The following is a 15,565-nucleotide window of genomic DNA, read 5'->3' on the forward strand; positions in this document are numbered from 1 at the left end:
TCCACTCTATTGATTAGCCAAACACAATCATCAACGCGGAAATAAATTTTGCTTCACGTGAAAGGGCAGGCGAATATTGTAGTCAGAGAAAACGTCCACAAGACCGAATTCACCGACATGGCGTGAATCGTAGGAAGCTCAGAGTGTGTAAACGGGACCCAGAGTGCTTTTTATTTCACCAAATTTGTTTCATCGGTGAGATATCGCAGTCGATTAGGGGAAAATGGACACGATCGGCGGTGGATTCAGTCGCACATCGCGCCCCCGGGGCACGGTGCAAGGCCTGTTCACCCCCGAAGACGAGTACGGCGATTTGTACCCGGAAGTTACTACGGTACGTAAAGACGCCACGCCACTCAGAAAAATATTATCTAAACATGGAGTTTCCGTGTCAGAATTCCTCATAAATGACGTTGCTACGGCAAAAGAGGAGGAGAAGGACCTGTTATGGTTTCATAGACGAATTACGAGGGACACAGCCGTACATATCTTACGGGATCAAGGTGGTCAGGAGGGATTGTTTTTAGTGCGAGAGAGTACGAGTCGAATGGGTGACTACGTAATCTCGATTATGCACAACAACCTGCCACAACACTTTCAGATACAGTGCCTAGGCGATTTCTACTTCCAAATAGACAATGGTCCACTGTTCCAGGGCCTAGACCAGCTCATAAACTATTACAGAACGGGAGCTAATGGACTTCCCACAAAACTGACTGCATTCTGCAAAGGAACAACCCCACCTGCGAGCTCACGCCGATTTGGACGTTCCACTCCACTTCATAGGTGAGTTTGAGGTCACAGGTGGGTGTGCAAAGATAGGATGAGAATGTGATAAGAAAGCTGTTACGGCTATCTGAAGGTGAAGGCAAGACAAAATAAATTTATTGAGCCATGATGTGTGATTGTTTAATCCAATGTTACTGTAATATACTGGTACACACGCACTAAGTAACACAGTGTACATTCAGACTTGCCATTAAGTCTATCGCCTTCGGAATGAGACTCAACCTCACAGCCTTGGGGGCCCCTGGCATGTATGGGTAGGGCAGGGGTCTGTCTCATGCTGACATACCTGACAAGTATTGTCTCGTGCCTCACCCCCAAAAAAAGAAGCCTCCCAAAAGAAAAACACATGGACATGAAAAAATTAATTTCCAACCACCAAGAAGTCACATTTTGAGAGAATGCTTTATATTAAAAAAAAAATACAGAATAAGCCAAAATAGTTCATAAACTGTATTTAGTATGCACCTTATCAGTATGATTTAAAGCTTGAAAATGTTAAAGGTCCTAACCATCAGAGGGGACACATACCCCTCCCACACCCTACCCCATGGGCATGGTCCCATTCCATGCCCCCGAAGACGTGCTGCAAAATCTTATAGTATTATACTTACCTGCTTTCTGATCTTTCATCTCTCTACATCTGCCTCTGGATGGGATGATAGCACAACTTTTAAGAACCATTCACCTGTCTGTGATATAGCATTGGCATTTAAACTCTTAATGACAGAGTGAAGAGGTCTTTGATGACTCAAATATCGTCTGTAGCATGTTTGCACCAGGCAGGACTGGAACCCAAATTCTCCTGTTAGAGTTATTCAAAGACCTATCCACTGTGCCACAGTGCTCAAGTACAGTGGAACCTTGTTATAGCGTGGTCGAAGAATATAAACTTTGCAGACCTGTCCTCTCTGGTATAATGAGATACAAATGTACCCAGGAAAATGTCAGTAGTCCCAGGCAGCTTGTTACAGCAAGACTCCCTGGTATAGGTTACCAGACTCTCTTTTCTGGACAAGAACTTGGTGAATATTGTTTGTTTGTTCGTTTGTTTTTACAGTTACCCACTACAATACATTTACAGTATGTATAAGCATTGAACATGACCATTAGCCTTAGGAAAATGTGCACTACATGTAGAACAACTTCATTTACATAATGTAACTTGAAGGGAACCAAAGCCAAAGTATGATTGTTGATTGGGTGAAAGCAGCAATATTTAATAGTAGAATACATCAGTAAAAGTTTGAGGAAAATCGGACCATCTATTCAAAGAATTTTGAAAGGTTTTGGTGCCATCATCGCTGGATAATGAGACTACAAGTGCTTCATAACGTCATTATGGACAACAATGTAAAACAATGTAAAGAAAATATGAAGAAAAATCAACATACATGTATCTTCACTTTTCTAGCTCCATGAATAAGCACTCAACTTTTGATACATAACCACCTCTTTCAGGAAGCAGGGAGAATATTACCCTTGACATTTGTATGTCAGTAACAAGTCAGTGGAATGTGTACTGTTCATGAAAAATGAAATTTTATGGAATTATTCTTATATTATTTCTATGTTGTTGTCCATGATGACATCATGAAGTTAAACAGACAAAGTCTTTTTATCCAGCAGTGATGACACTAAAACTTTGAAAATTTGTAACTTTTGAACAATTGTCTGATTTTCCTCAAAGTTTTAGGGCCTACTGAATGTGTTATGCTATCACTCAATCTACATTTACACTACAATGTGTATTTGAGCTTTGGTTTTCTTTAGTCAGAATCATGCCTGTTGCCCAAATGGTATTATTTGGCCCCAATTTCAGCATCAATGAAACTTCTAAACAAAGACTCCAACCCTCAAGCATCTCCCACATGAACCCCTGTGTAGCAAACTGGAGACTCTGATTACGCGAAATGGCTAGTGCAGAGTGCGACATCCCTTGCAACCGGGGTCCAGGGCTTGCTGAAGAGCCCTGTGGAAGCTGTAGAATATTATGCTATCTGAGAATGATTTTTTTTTTCTTTTTTTTTTTTAACATAGAGGACCCTTGTATACATGTATATTAACAACTGTGGAAGAAAGCTACATTTGTAAATACAGAAGATGGAGACACACAAATACAATTGTAGGGCAGGAGAAACTCAAATTGGGGTGGGAGATTTGGAGATTTTGCAAAAATGGCATCAAAGCGGAAGATCGTCCACCAAAAGTGAAAGGGTTTGAGTCACTATCTTTGTGCTCCACAGTTCCTTCTCAGCTCTACCCATGTATGCTGCTCAAACTAAAATTGAAAGTTGAAAGAAGGTTGAACCTTGCCTTCCACAAGAAAACTACTGCAAGTGTCTTTGGTCAGGCATGTTCACAGTGACCTTATTGCAAGAAACTTGTGAGGTATGAGGTATCATTTGGAAAATACTACAGTATGATGTATACAAGCACATTAAATCTGTCATCTGCCTTTTTTTTTAAAGGCAATCAACACCAGATATTCTGCAGCTTATAATCATAACTCTTAAATTTGTATTGTACAAAAATAGCAGTTATCATTGAAAGTTTGGTGCGATATATGCATACTGTGTACATGTATGATCAGATTTAATTCCTGTCAATAAATTCTTTTATCAACACTTTTTTATTCCATGCCAATTTGTAAGTTCCAAACAGTATTGATGATAACCTTCAAACTAATGCAAGCCCAATCCACTTCAGCAACCAGAGGAAACCCTACCCAAAAGATGAATGTCAAGAAAGGAAAGTTTATCCATCAGTCAGTTTTTAGTCAAAGTCATCAGTACAATGATGTCATACAAAGTAGGACTGATTGTTAAACTCTAGATAGCCATAACAAGAAGAAATAATGTGTGTGTTTACATGGATATGGATGTACAGCTGTATCATGTATTGTGATCTACACCGTGTTTATTCTTGTCTGCAAATTTCAACAATTAAAGTATGTCAGTAGATGAATGAGTCAACCCGGAAACGTCTGAGTTTAAATAGACTGAATCTGAAGCATGTATGCAAAGCCATTGCAAGAAACTGTAAGTTTTCATTATATGAAACTTGTAACTTTGGTATGAATGATTGCAATTGTTTCAATAGCAACTAGACACTTCAGTTCTTTATGGATCGTTTACACTATGGTATGAAATTTTTAAACTTACTGTCTTAACAGGGCTCTGTATATTAAAGTTCTATTTGTTGCTCATTGTGGTTAGTCTCTAGTTTTGATAGCAACATTTGATACAGTTAACCAATGGACTCTTGGCTAATGCCGAACATGCTAAGACCACAGGCACTGTGCATTATGCTGAAAAGAGGTTTACAATCTCCCATCATGCCGAATGGACATGTTATACATCTGATCCATGAATTTTCACAAGATGGTACACGTACTGTATTTCAATAACAGAAAGAGGAAGTCAGTTCAGTAATGGCAGGCAGCGTTGTAAAAGCAGTAGAGCCATGAAAATAATGACAGTTAATCTCCAAACATGGCTTCCTTTCAGTCTCTAATACAATAGGGGAATGAAACCCAAATTATACATTGTACATGTACGGTTGTATTGGATTGAGTGGATGCAGCAATGTACAACTGTAATAGGAAAATGCGTCAATGAAAGTTTGAGGAAAATCAGACAATCCTTTGAAAAGTTTTGAATTTTATTTCGATATTTTTTCATTTCTATATTTTAAAATATTTTGTTACAGTTTGTGGTGTTCCCATTGCTGGATGAAAAGACTATAACATTTTGAGAATGTGACATACTATTGTATATTACAAAAAACTATAAAAAGAAAATACAGAGAAAATTCAACATACAGGTACAGAATTTTCCCTTTTATTTACAATGTATAGCATCATAAACAAGCGCTTGTCTTTACATGTACAACGTACCTCTTTCAGTGAGCACGGGGAATAACATTACCCATAACACACATGTACAATGTATATATCGATCTACAAATCAAGGGAATACATTATTTTCGTATCATATCAAATGAAATTGTTGAATTCTTTGGTTTATATTATCTTTATATGGTTTCCATGAGATGTCACAAAATACAGGTATATACTGTATGTAGTCTTCTCATCCAGTGATGGTGATACTGAAGCTTGAAAAAATCGTAGCTTTTTAATGAATTGTCTGATTTTCCTCAAAGTTTCACTGAATGTTCTACTCATATCGCTGCATTCATTCAATTCACATACAGAATACTTGACTTTCATTCCCCTTGGAAGTTGTAACTGTATCTTTTGACAATGATATGACCTTGCTTGATTTTTCCCCATTCAGTATTTATTTCATTTGCATTCAGTGAGTAAAAACTGTTCTTTCTGTGCAAATTGAGAAAGTATTCACATTATTTTTGAGACGATACAACAGCAACTAAAATTCCTTCCTGTGCACTATTATATTTTCAGGTGGTAGAAGTACAATGTAGAAATCAATAGTTGATCATAAGAACACTGAGCATCTCATTTATTTAATTAATAAAAATTGAAATGAAAACGTAATTGTACAGCAAACACAATAGAAACATATTGCATAAAGAACAAACTTAACTAGCCCAGTCACTCCCCCTCCCCTCCCCCCCCCCCCCCCATCCCAGCAGCTTTCCACAGCTGCCCATCCTGAGCATGATTTGCACACACACACATGAAAAAACTTTCCAGTATGATTATAAATATTCCAAATAAATCTATTATAAAATTGACAAGGAGTAAGAAAGACCACACAATAATGTCATTGATACCATACAATATCTGACACAGACTACCTGTATGGGGCTGGCAATCATGATGTACATGTATGCTGGCCTGCAAACATGTTAAGCACTTACTTGAATGACCTCGCCAAATAATCCTATATCTGTTTACAGAAATGATAATAATAATGATAATAATAATAATAATGATAATAATAATAATGATAATAGTAATAATGATAATAATAATACTAATTTACTACTACTAATAATAATAATGATAATAATAATGATGATAATAATAATACTAATACTACTACTAATAATAATGATAATAATGGTAATAGTACTGATGATAATGAATAAAATGATAATAATGATAATAATGGTAATAGTAATGATGATAATGAATAAAATGATAATAATAATAATAATCATAATAATAATGACATTGATAATGATGATAATGATGATGATAATAATAATAATGATAATAAGATGGTGGTAATGGTAGTAGTTGCAGAACTTACATTAAACTCTCATATGTTTTTTTTACATCCTGTCAAAAACACCTGTTAATTTTTATCACCAGAAACACACACATACCTGTACACAGTGTACAAATGTGAGTAATCATTCTCTGTGGTCAAAAATTTATTGTCTTGTGCATCAATTTTTACTTTTGGAATTACTATAGAGAAAATTGTTGGGAAGTGGAAAAAAAAGTAGCAAAGAATGGTAGTGGTTAGCACGAAACATAAGATTCACCAGATGTACAATGTACACTTGTAGGCACACATGTAGAGATAATCACTGAACATATTTTATCATACAAATATTAAAGTGTACCTTCGCAATTTTGTCATACTCCATTTGCATTTACCCAAAGTAGTTTGAAAAATGTACAGCATTTCTACAAGATATAAATTGTATCACTGTCACTGCAGAATGAGCAATCAAAGATTCTTAATTTAGTAACATTGGAGTCTATTTTTAGAATGCAGGGAGAAAGAGAATTGAGAATTTCCTTTATCTTGAGAGATCCAAAAATGGAACAGGCTGTGATTGTGTATGTGAGATTATCACATGTACATGTATCCTCTGATGCGCACGACATGTGTCGTTTGTCCTCACCCAGTCATACACAACTGTACTTCGAAGCACAAGCTACACTTTCACGCCAGGAGATATGTATGAAACCTCACACACCCCTCAGCAAAGAACCATGGATTTTCTAATTCCACACATTCTCCAGGAGCCCCCAGTATGTATTTACAAAAAGCCACCTTTGTGTGCAGATTCTACACTGGTCTTAAAGTGATCACATCCAGATCCTTTATAGTGCTTTGAATGCTTTGTCATCATTTCACCTCTTTTTATACAGTTTTTATTGAAGGATATTATTTCTGTTTTGCCTTCAAAAGTGTCATCTCCTTGTGTGGCTTCTTGTACACAACAATGACATGAAGTTTGTACGCCTTGCCATCGTGCCTTCCAGTATAGTCTTGTTTGGATGACGTGTGGAATTTATGGAAGTGTTTTCCCTCTTCCCATCCCCCTCCCATTCTTCCCTAAGAGAGAAGGGAAAGTCTTTTTTACTTGATTGCAAAACAAAGAGATGAAAATCTCTGAAGGAAAAATAAAAATGGTTGAAAAACTAACAAACATTAATTAGAATTTGTAATCTTGTCATTCATCATTTAAAGGGTATCTTGAGCAGTGACAATGGATGCTTGATTTTCTAGAATTAAAAACTTGTAACCCCTGAATGTATGATAGCTTTCGAGCAAAAAATAATGAAGTTTGAAAAGTACATAGCAAATGAATATTGAAGCGCAATGCAGTCTTCTACACGTGTACAATTTGGAGGGGGGGGGGGGGATTACTCTTTCAAAAATTTCATCGGATATTACAATTTGGCACATGCTATTCAGATGTCTACAGTAACTCTGTGCCTTCTGATTTTAGAGATTATGTGCATTGTCTCAGTTTGCTAGAGAGGGCATATTGTCTGTAACCTTAATAGGACAACCACCACATGTTGCTAGAGATGGCAAACTGTCTGTAACTCTAAAGGGCTTTTTACACTTGTAAATTTTTGCTTAGCCCCGGACCAACGGTGGGGCTAAGGGGGGGCCTTAGCCCCACCGTTGGTACGGGACTATCCTTAGCCCACTTTCTGTTTACACTCGTTTTTGCCAAAGTGGGCTAGCCCCACCGATAGTACGGTACTATCTGGCCCTGCAAAATAGCAGGGGTTAGCACCGCAATTGCGGTGCTAGCACCGCAATTGCGGTGCCAAGCAAGTGAGTGTAAACAGAACGAAAAAATAATCCTGGGCTAAGCGACGGAGACGAAGTCCGACCCTCACTGACCAATCAGAAACGAGGTAATCAAGTGCTGCCGGTGCGCGCGTGTACGTGTACAGTACACAGCGTAATCATGAATATTCATGTGGTTTGGAAAGTCCGGGGCTAAGAAATACGAGTGTAAAAAGGTCAGTTTTCTCCTTAGCCCCGGACAAGAGATAGTACGGGACTAATTGGCGAGTGTAAAAAGCTGAAAAAATTGGTACGGGACTAACGATAGTCCTGGGTCAGAGAAAGTCCGGGGTTAAGAAACGCAAGTGTAAAAAGCCCTTAATAAGACCACCACAGGTTGCTACAGTTGTACATTTGTAGGTAGGGCAAACTGTCTTGAACTCTCATTAGGACTACCACAAGTTGCTAGCTCAAACTCTTTTTATCCCTAAGGCTGCGTTCACATAGAAGTGTACTATTCGGGTATTCGGGGCTGGTTTTCGAGGGCACACGAATAGCTTGAATCGAACGATAGGATTTCCTCACACCGGTTCACATAGGAGGGCACTATTCGAAAGCACTGAATAGCTGCGAATAGTATAGCAAAGTGGGAATCAAGCTTGTTCGATTTTCTTGCAGCGTATACCGTCTCTTGTTTATGAAATAATGACAGTTTTGGTCTGGATTTGCCCTTTAGCAAAAATAAGCATGTCGACTGACATTCTGATGCAGTTTAGAAATTGTTAATAAGATTTGCTGGGATGTAGGGGGAAGAAATCCTCACTGCATGGGATGGTGAGTTGACGGTGCGGGTGATGGTGTACTCGGTGCCCGAATAGCAAATAGGGAATAGCGAATAGTGAATATCGAATACCGAATACAGAATACTTCTATGTGAACGCAGCCTAATAGCTGCACTACCAGAGGGTGCTAGAGAAGGCTATTAAAGTGTCTGTAATAATAGGACCACCACAGGTTGCTAGAGAGGGCAAACTGTCCCTACATGTATACCTGATATAGAACCACCATAGGTTGCTGGCGAGAATGTTGGAATGCCAGCAAATTCTTCACTAAACATTGTAAGGATGGCCCAGAAATTGTCAAAAGGAGAAGCAAAAGAATCATTGAGTCATGAGATTGAGACATCAATGTACATGTATTGTTAGTCTGACGATGCAGATTTTTAATGAATTTTTTTTTAAAGGAAGGAGATCCGTGAAAAAGGCTAAAAGGAAGTGCATTCTTGTTTCCTTGTTGAGGTGTTAAGGTGGCATGTTCTGTAGCATCTTGATTAGAATCATGTATTAGAATGTATTAGGTGGGTGAAGTACCTAAATGGCCATCTTTACTCCATTGCTGTGTGACTGGCAACTTTTACCGAGGCCAATTCCAACATTTACTGAAAGGCTGCAACAGGGACTGTGCATACTTGCCAACTCTACTGCTTTTGGGGGGGTAGACTACCACTTTTGAGAGATTTCAAGCTAGCGCTGCTCACATACATGTAGGCAGCATGGATTCTACAACTTTCTCAAATGAAGATGTTGGCAAGTATGGACCATGTGCTGCCCACAATGACACCTGATCACTCACAAAACTAGTGTTTTGTGATATTTTATGGAGCATTATTACAGTGTGCTTTGCCTCCTAAAGGTATTAATAGTGTATCCACTGCTGCCATTTTGTGGAAGCAAAACTACATATGCTGTAGTGTATCCTGCTGAAGATCTCAGGAACTGTATTAAACAGGATGCATACTAGCATCCAGCACTGGTGTGAAGAGTGAATTTACCCACAACGTGTTGTGCCATAAACATGAAGGGCTCAGTGCAATTAATCCTGGTACCACAGCATGTGTACTTTGAAAGGGCACACGAGGAGGCAGGCTAAGGAAATACGTAATAATCTTGACAGTCAGACATTGCTGTACAAGAGTCTGGGAAGGAGACTACTGTAGAGGGTGTGTAGAGGCGTGACTGTCCATCGGTTTTCCCAGGATTCTCAATGGTTTCCACAATGATTGTATCACCTACAGTTGTATGCAGCACCTGGCCTAAAAATAGAGTCAAATGAATGAATGGATCATCGTGGCAGGTGGTTTATAAGTGATGGATGAGTTGTGAGTTATGGGAATAACAGCCTGAAATTATTGGAAGTGACTGGCTTCTGCTTTTAGCAGGAGTCACAGAAAATTGACTGTCATGAATTCCCCCTAGAGTGAGATACTTGTAGGCATCTATCCTGATATACTGTATGTTGGTTTGTATGAAAACAAAAATGATCAGAGATGTACTGTACGTGTGTAGATCAGTGCAAATTTGGGGAAGAATCAGACACACACACACATACACATACTGTAGGTGTATGCAATTTAAACAAAAACTTATGAACTTATAAAGATTAGAGAGTAAGGCAAATTGGCAACTCCATACGGTATGTACACCGTGTACACATACACTGTATGTTGATCAGCTCTCCGTTCCATGTGTGTATACAAAAAGTCACAAATTTTCATTTTTCTCACATGAAAAATTTTCATGAGATTTGTTCTTGGTACAAATAGGATTAACAAAAGACATTGGAATGCACCTTCCCCTAGACTAAGTAAAGAACTTGCATGTTTCCCTGCTATGTCTTTTTATCAATCATAATAGTAACATGGAAACATGAAAAGCTCAGTGTAGGAAAAGATGGAACAGTTTTGGTGTCCTGATTGGACCACCAAAACACCAAAACATTGTATCATTTCTTAAAAAAACCGCAACTAAAACAAAAACAAACAAACAAACCTGTGATCTATTAAATGATATAGATGTACCCTTACACTGTATATTAAATATATTCATTTCACAAATACATTTCATGAAAAATCATATTCGTGTCTCATTTCAAATTTGAATTTGTTAGACTCAGTAAACTTAGTCATTGTACGTGGTATTTGAAGATTGTTATCATACCTGCCAATATTTACATAATTATCATGGTTTGTGATTATTTCAATGTTTAACAAATTAATCTAATTTTTTGATGTTTTTCTTTCTTACTTCTTTGTAAAGATTACTTCATATTTGAAGCACTTTATCATACCTGCTGTACCTGCATTTATCATGTTTTATTGTTACTATTTTAATGCTCAATCAAATTAGTTTATTTTCATATTTCAAATGCTTTTCATCTCTTTTGTCGTCTTTATTAATTAATTAGTTAATTGATTAATTATTTATTCATTTATTTTTTGCGGGCCAGCAAGAAATGAAATTTGATGATTTTGTTGGCCCAAGCAGGCCACCAAAGTAAAGAGTTATAATGTAGTGTTGAGTCTTGATGACAGATTGTCTTACTCTTACAAAAAGAATTTTAGAAGTTATTGTATGTTATTCAAATCAGTGAAAACAAGCCTTGTATTCAATAAATGGAAGTATAAAGGCAGAGCACTTAAGGAGACCTATAGATTATTTTCAGAACTTTGCATTGGAACATCTATAAAGTGATGCTTGTTAGAGTTAAAAGAATTTGTGGTGATTGGGATAAGGAATAAAAATGTTTTCAACAAATCACAGTGAACAAGGATGATGTTATAGCTTCACGTAAGAATGCATGACTAGGTGCACATGGAAGCAGAACCAAAGAAGAAACGATATATAATTTCTACACAGGTGAAACATTGCTGCATTACTAGAATATGTGAGCCTCTGTGTCATTATCCTTGTCAAAAAAAAAAAAAATGTTTCATGTTTTGCATGGAGTATTGTGTGTCTGCTGAAGGACCACATTAAATTCCACAAACCTAGAACGTGGCACTATCAATATAGTATGAAAATCACATTAAATTCCCTAGAATGGCTCTTTGACATTTGATCCGGTCCATGTTTGTCATCTGACAGAGCCACACAAGAGGCCTGGGCTGATGGTGTATCCATGATCCTCGCCGACAATCTCTGTTGTTCCCTGGATGCTCGTAACCAGGAGGGGCGGACGGCGCTTCATGATGCAGCGGCATCGGGAGAAGAATTCATCATGGGATTGCTTCTGGACAAGAACGCAAATATCAACAGCAAGGACAGTAACGGAGTCACTCCACTCTATGTAAGTTTGCTCCATTTGTTATGAAATGTTGTCAACCTGTGATTGTACCAGGCAGACAGACTATTACAAGTTTAAGATCCACTGGTTGACAAAGTCTCCAGAGGATACTTTGGATCATAGGCAGTTTTCCACCTGCTCTGACTCCATCACAACACATTTCTTTTGTCACATTTCGCAGCAGTTTTCAAACCATATATCCCTGAGTTTTTGTTTTGTTGAAATGACTGAACATTTGGTATCTGCTCTGACAAACACATATCAAATACAATGCATGGGACTGCTCCTATATGACATTAATTTGGTGATGAGCTCAGTTCCAATCCTAAATTTTAAATTCCAATTTAGATTACTGTATACGCCATATATTTTGTGAGTCTAAATTTTCGCGAATCGGGATTTCCCGACAATTTCACGAGTGGTTAAATTCGTGATCATGGAGTCCTGTACTGAACGGAGAAATGTACGCGTACGTCACATTCATATCGGCATTAGAGTAAATATTTTTGTGTGTTTTTAATTTCGCGAATAGCAGCTACCTCGCGAAATTCACAAAAATAAAGACCTCGCGAAATATTCGGCGTATACAGTTTGTAAGTTTCTGTGAAAACTACATGTATATGTTGTACCAATCGTGGACCTTGTTACTTTAATCCTACGTGTAGATTTTACATTTTGTAAAAAAACAGGACTGATGAAGGGTTGTTTGAATGGGTATTACGAGTTATGTGCTGTCATCAGCACAGGAAAAAATTTGAGCAGCACAATAGTTATATCTAGCGCTGCAAAGTATTGACCACAACACATAATGTACATAGTATGTATCATACACACACACACACTGTGGGTATAGACTACCTATAACTGTAAAAGTGGATATTTCTGCCCAATTAATTTTTTGCAGTCAGCAAGATAAAATGATTAATGAAATTTTAATTCTGTGGAACACATAACAAGCAAAAAAAAAAGTGTTTATGTGCTTTCATTTTCACGCTATTTTCTAGTCGTGCAAAATGCACAAAAATTTAAACCAGACTGCGAAAATTTGACTTTTACAGTATCCCACACATGCATGCGCAGTGGTTTTGACTACATGTATGCATGAAAAGGACCAGCATTTATACCGATTTATGTCGCACGATTGTGTCAAGTTTGTATGATATCGGTACAGAGTGTCAACCTGGCAAAAGTTTGTGCAAACATTGTCCTTGTATGGAGCTGATGGGAATTTATGAGATGAAAATAGTTGTGATATAACATATTTGAAATGAGCGTGGTGTATCTGTGATACAGCAAACATGAAGTCCTAGCCTGGCAGTGCTCTTTAAACCTGGAATGTATCTTACCATCTCCAAGGTTTACAATAAGATGGCAATCACAGGTAATATTCTATTTTACAAAAGATAGATTTTGAGATTTATATTATGGGTGACTTTATACAGCTGTGTGATACCTGAACCATGACTGTTCTGCATAAATCGATAGATCAGGATATGTATGATATTATCAGCAACAGGCTCTTGGCACTGAGAACTACATTATGTTTCAATTCATTTATTAAAGAACATTATGGGTTGATGGAGAGAATAGTACATTTCATTATTGATGTAGAACTTTGGGTATCTTCAAACCTTCCCAAAGGGGAAGTTGTGTATCTTTGTTGTGGTATAATCAAGCAGGATATGTAGTTATGACCTATTCAGGACTGTCACGTTGCATGTGGTTTTGTTTTAATTTTTTTTAAAAAATCTAATGTGGAAGAATCAAGAATAAGCAAGCTGTACTGCCTATACTGTACTGTACCAATGCTTCAATTTTTCAAAGTCATATCCTCAATCAACTATTACTGTTTCTGATATCTCAAAATGGATCTGTGGTCTTTAGACTCTTATTTGGTAATATTTAGGGGAGTTTCTGGAAGAGAGCAACCTGTGTACAGCTTCAGTGAAGCAGATTTTCTCCAGATACATGTGTATGTACAATATTATCGGCAAAACCATACAAATTTTGTCGGGAGATATCCATCGTAAACTTTCAATACACCCTACGTGTAGTACATCTATTTTATTGGGGACAAATATTCCTTGTAGGTAAATTTACACCACTGTCTGTGAGAGTAAATTAGAAAGACAAGGAATTTCCAGAAAGATGAGGAAGATCTGGCTGCGACATTGCTTTGCAAACTGCCCAATGTTCATCTGTACGGTGAGCACTATCCCATGCCACACGCAATTCAACTCCTCACTTCCCCTCCTTTCTACTTTCTAGTGCATTCTACAGTGCCTCACTGTACCATGTAATCTGATATTACAGCTACATGCTTCCTTGTTTTAATCACCTGTCCATCTCAAATGAGACGAATGATAGCAATTCATACAATGTACATGTACACTGTACACCGTTTCCTGAGTTTCACACTGATGACTCATCCCCTGTTTAGTTTTTATGAAACTCACAACTCTCAAAGAGGGCAAGGCTATTCCCTTTAAAATAAAGTTTTAACAGAAAAAGAAAAGACAAAGAGAGGCCCCTACCATCACTTCACCATTTGCATATCACATTTCACTTTAGTGTTGACTGTATGAAAGGCTCTCAGGTACAGGATATTATTAAAGTGTACAATGTATGCCATACATTATATCATGCACAGAAGTACATAGTATGCATTACAGTTGTTTCATCAACATTTCAAACTGCATTGGAATTACAAGTGCGGGCTGAATATACATGATGTACATGTAGTATGATGCATGGACACTGCTCCATTCACTGTCATTCATTGAATGGGAAATTCGGGGATAATTCTTTTTCTGAAGTTAATACAAACTAATGCAAAAGATTAGAAATCAATCAATCAATCAACCAATCAATCAGTCAATCAGTCAATCAATCAATCAATGTGTGAATTGTCATTGTGTGTTGTCAGCCCTTCATGGCAGGAATACACCCGTAGCAGTATGGCGGTATAATAGTGATACCATGTATGAGATGTAGAATGTACCTATACACTAAAAGTCACATACGGTACATACTTTTTGTAGTTCTGCTCTTATTTGCCGTCTATTTTAAACAGTATCCATAACTTGTTACATTGTGCTTCATTGCCATTCACAGATTACATGATCTACAATTTTTGTACACTCACAGAAAAAAAAAGGTTAATTTTGGCAAATTTTTAACAAGGTGTCTTCAACTTCAATCACCTTTCTATTAAAGAAGGTTTAAAATGTGCTAATAAACACCTTTAAGCCTATATGAGGACAGCAGAATTTGCCGCAGCACTGGCTGCATACATGTACCAAGGATAGGAATCAAGTTGCACAAATTTTAAGAAGTCTTTCCATTTCTAAGGATCAGTAGCAAAAAGAGTTTTTATACATGGTTTTCTCTGAAAGCATTTTGTGGAAAATTTGGGTTTCTGCGAAGGATGTTGTGTGACTTTCATAGTCTAATACTGTGTCAGATCTAGCCGAATTGTGGATACCGTGCTGTGTGCATGAAAATGTACAGTGTAGGTGCATGATGTTTGGTATAGAACCCTGTGACCTAAAATGAAGCATGCTCTTCCGTGGTAAATCAGGGGTAGGGCCTACACTGCTTAATCCCATTCAGGGATACTTGCATAGACCTACACTGTGTATGCATACAAGTAGAATCAACTAAAGTTCTGATGAAGTTTTAAAGTT

General features: G+C 37.5%; 1 pseudogene; it reads left to right on the top strand.

Moving 5' to 3' along the window:
• Positions 1-15,565, top strand: part of LOC139711886 (tyrosine-protein kinase HTK16-like) — a 33,115-nt pseudogene continuing 17,550 nt past the window's right edge.

This window comes from Diadema antillarum, unplaced genomic scaffold, assembly GCF_040938485.1.
Source record: "Diadema antillarum isolate AM-2024a unplaced genomic scaffold, OU_Dant_1.0 seq00001725_RagTag, whole genome shotgun sequence".
Taxonomy (NCBI): domain Eukaryota; kingdom Metazoa; phylum Echinodermata; class Echinoidea; order Diadematoida; family Diadematidae; genus Diadema; species Diadema antillarum.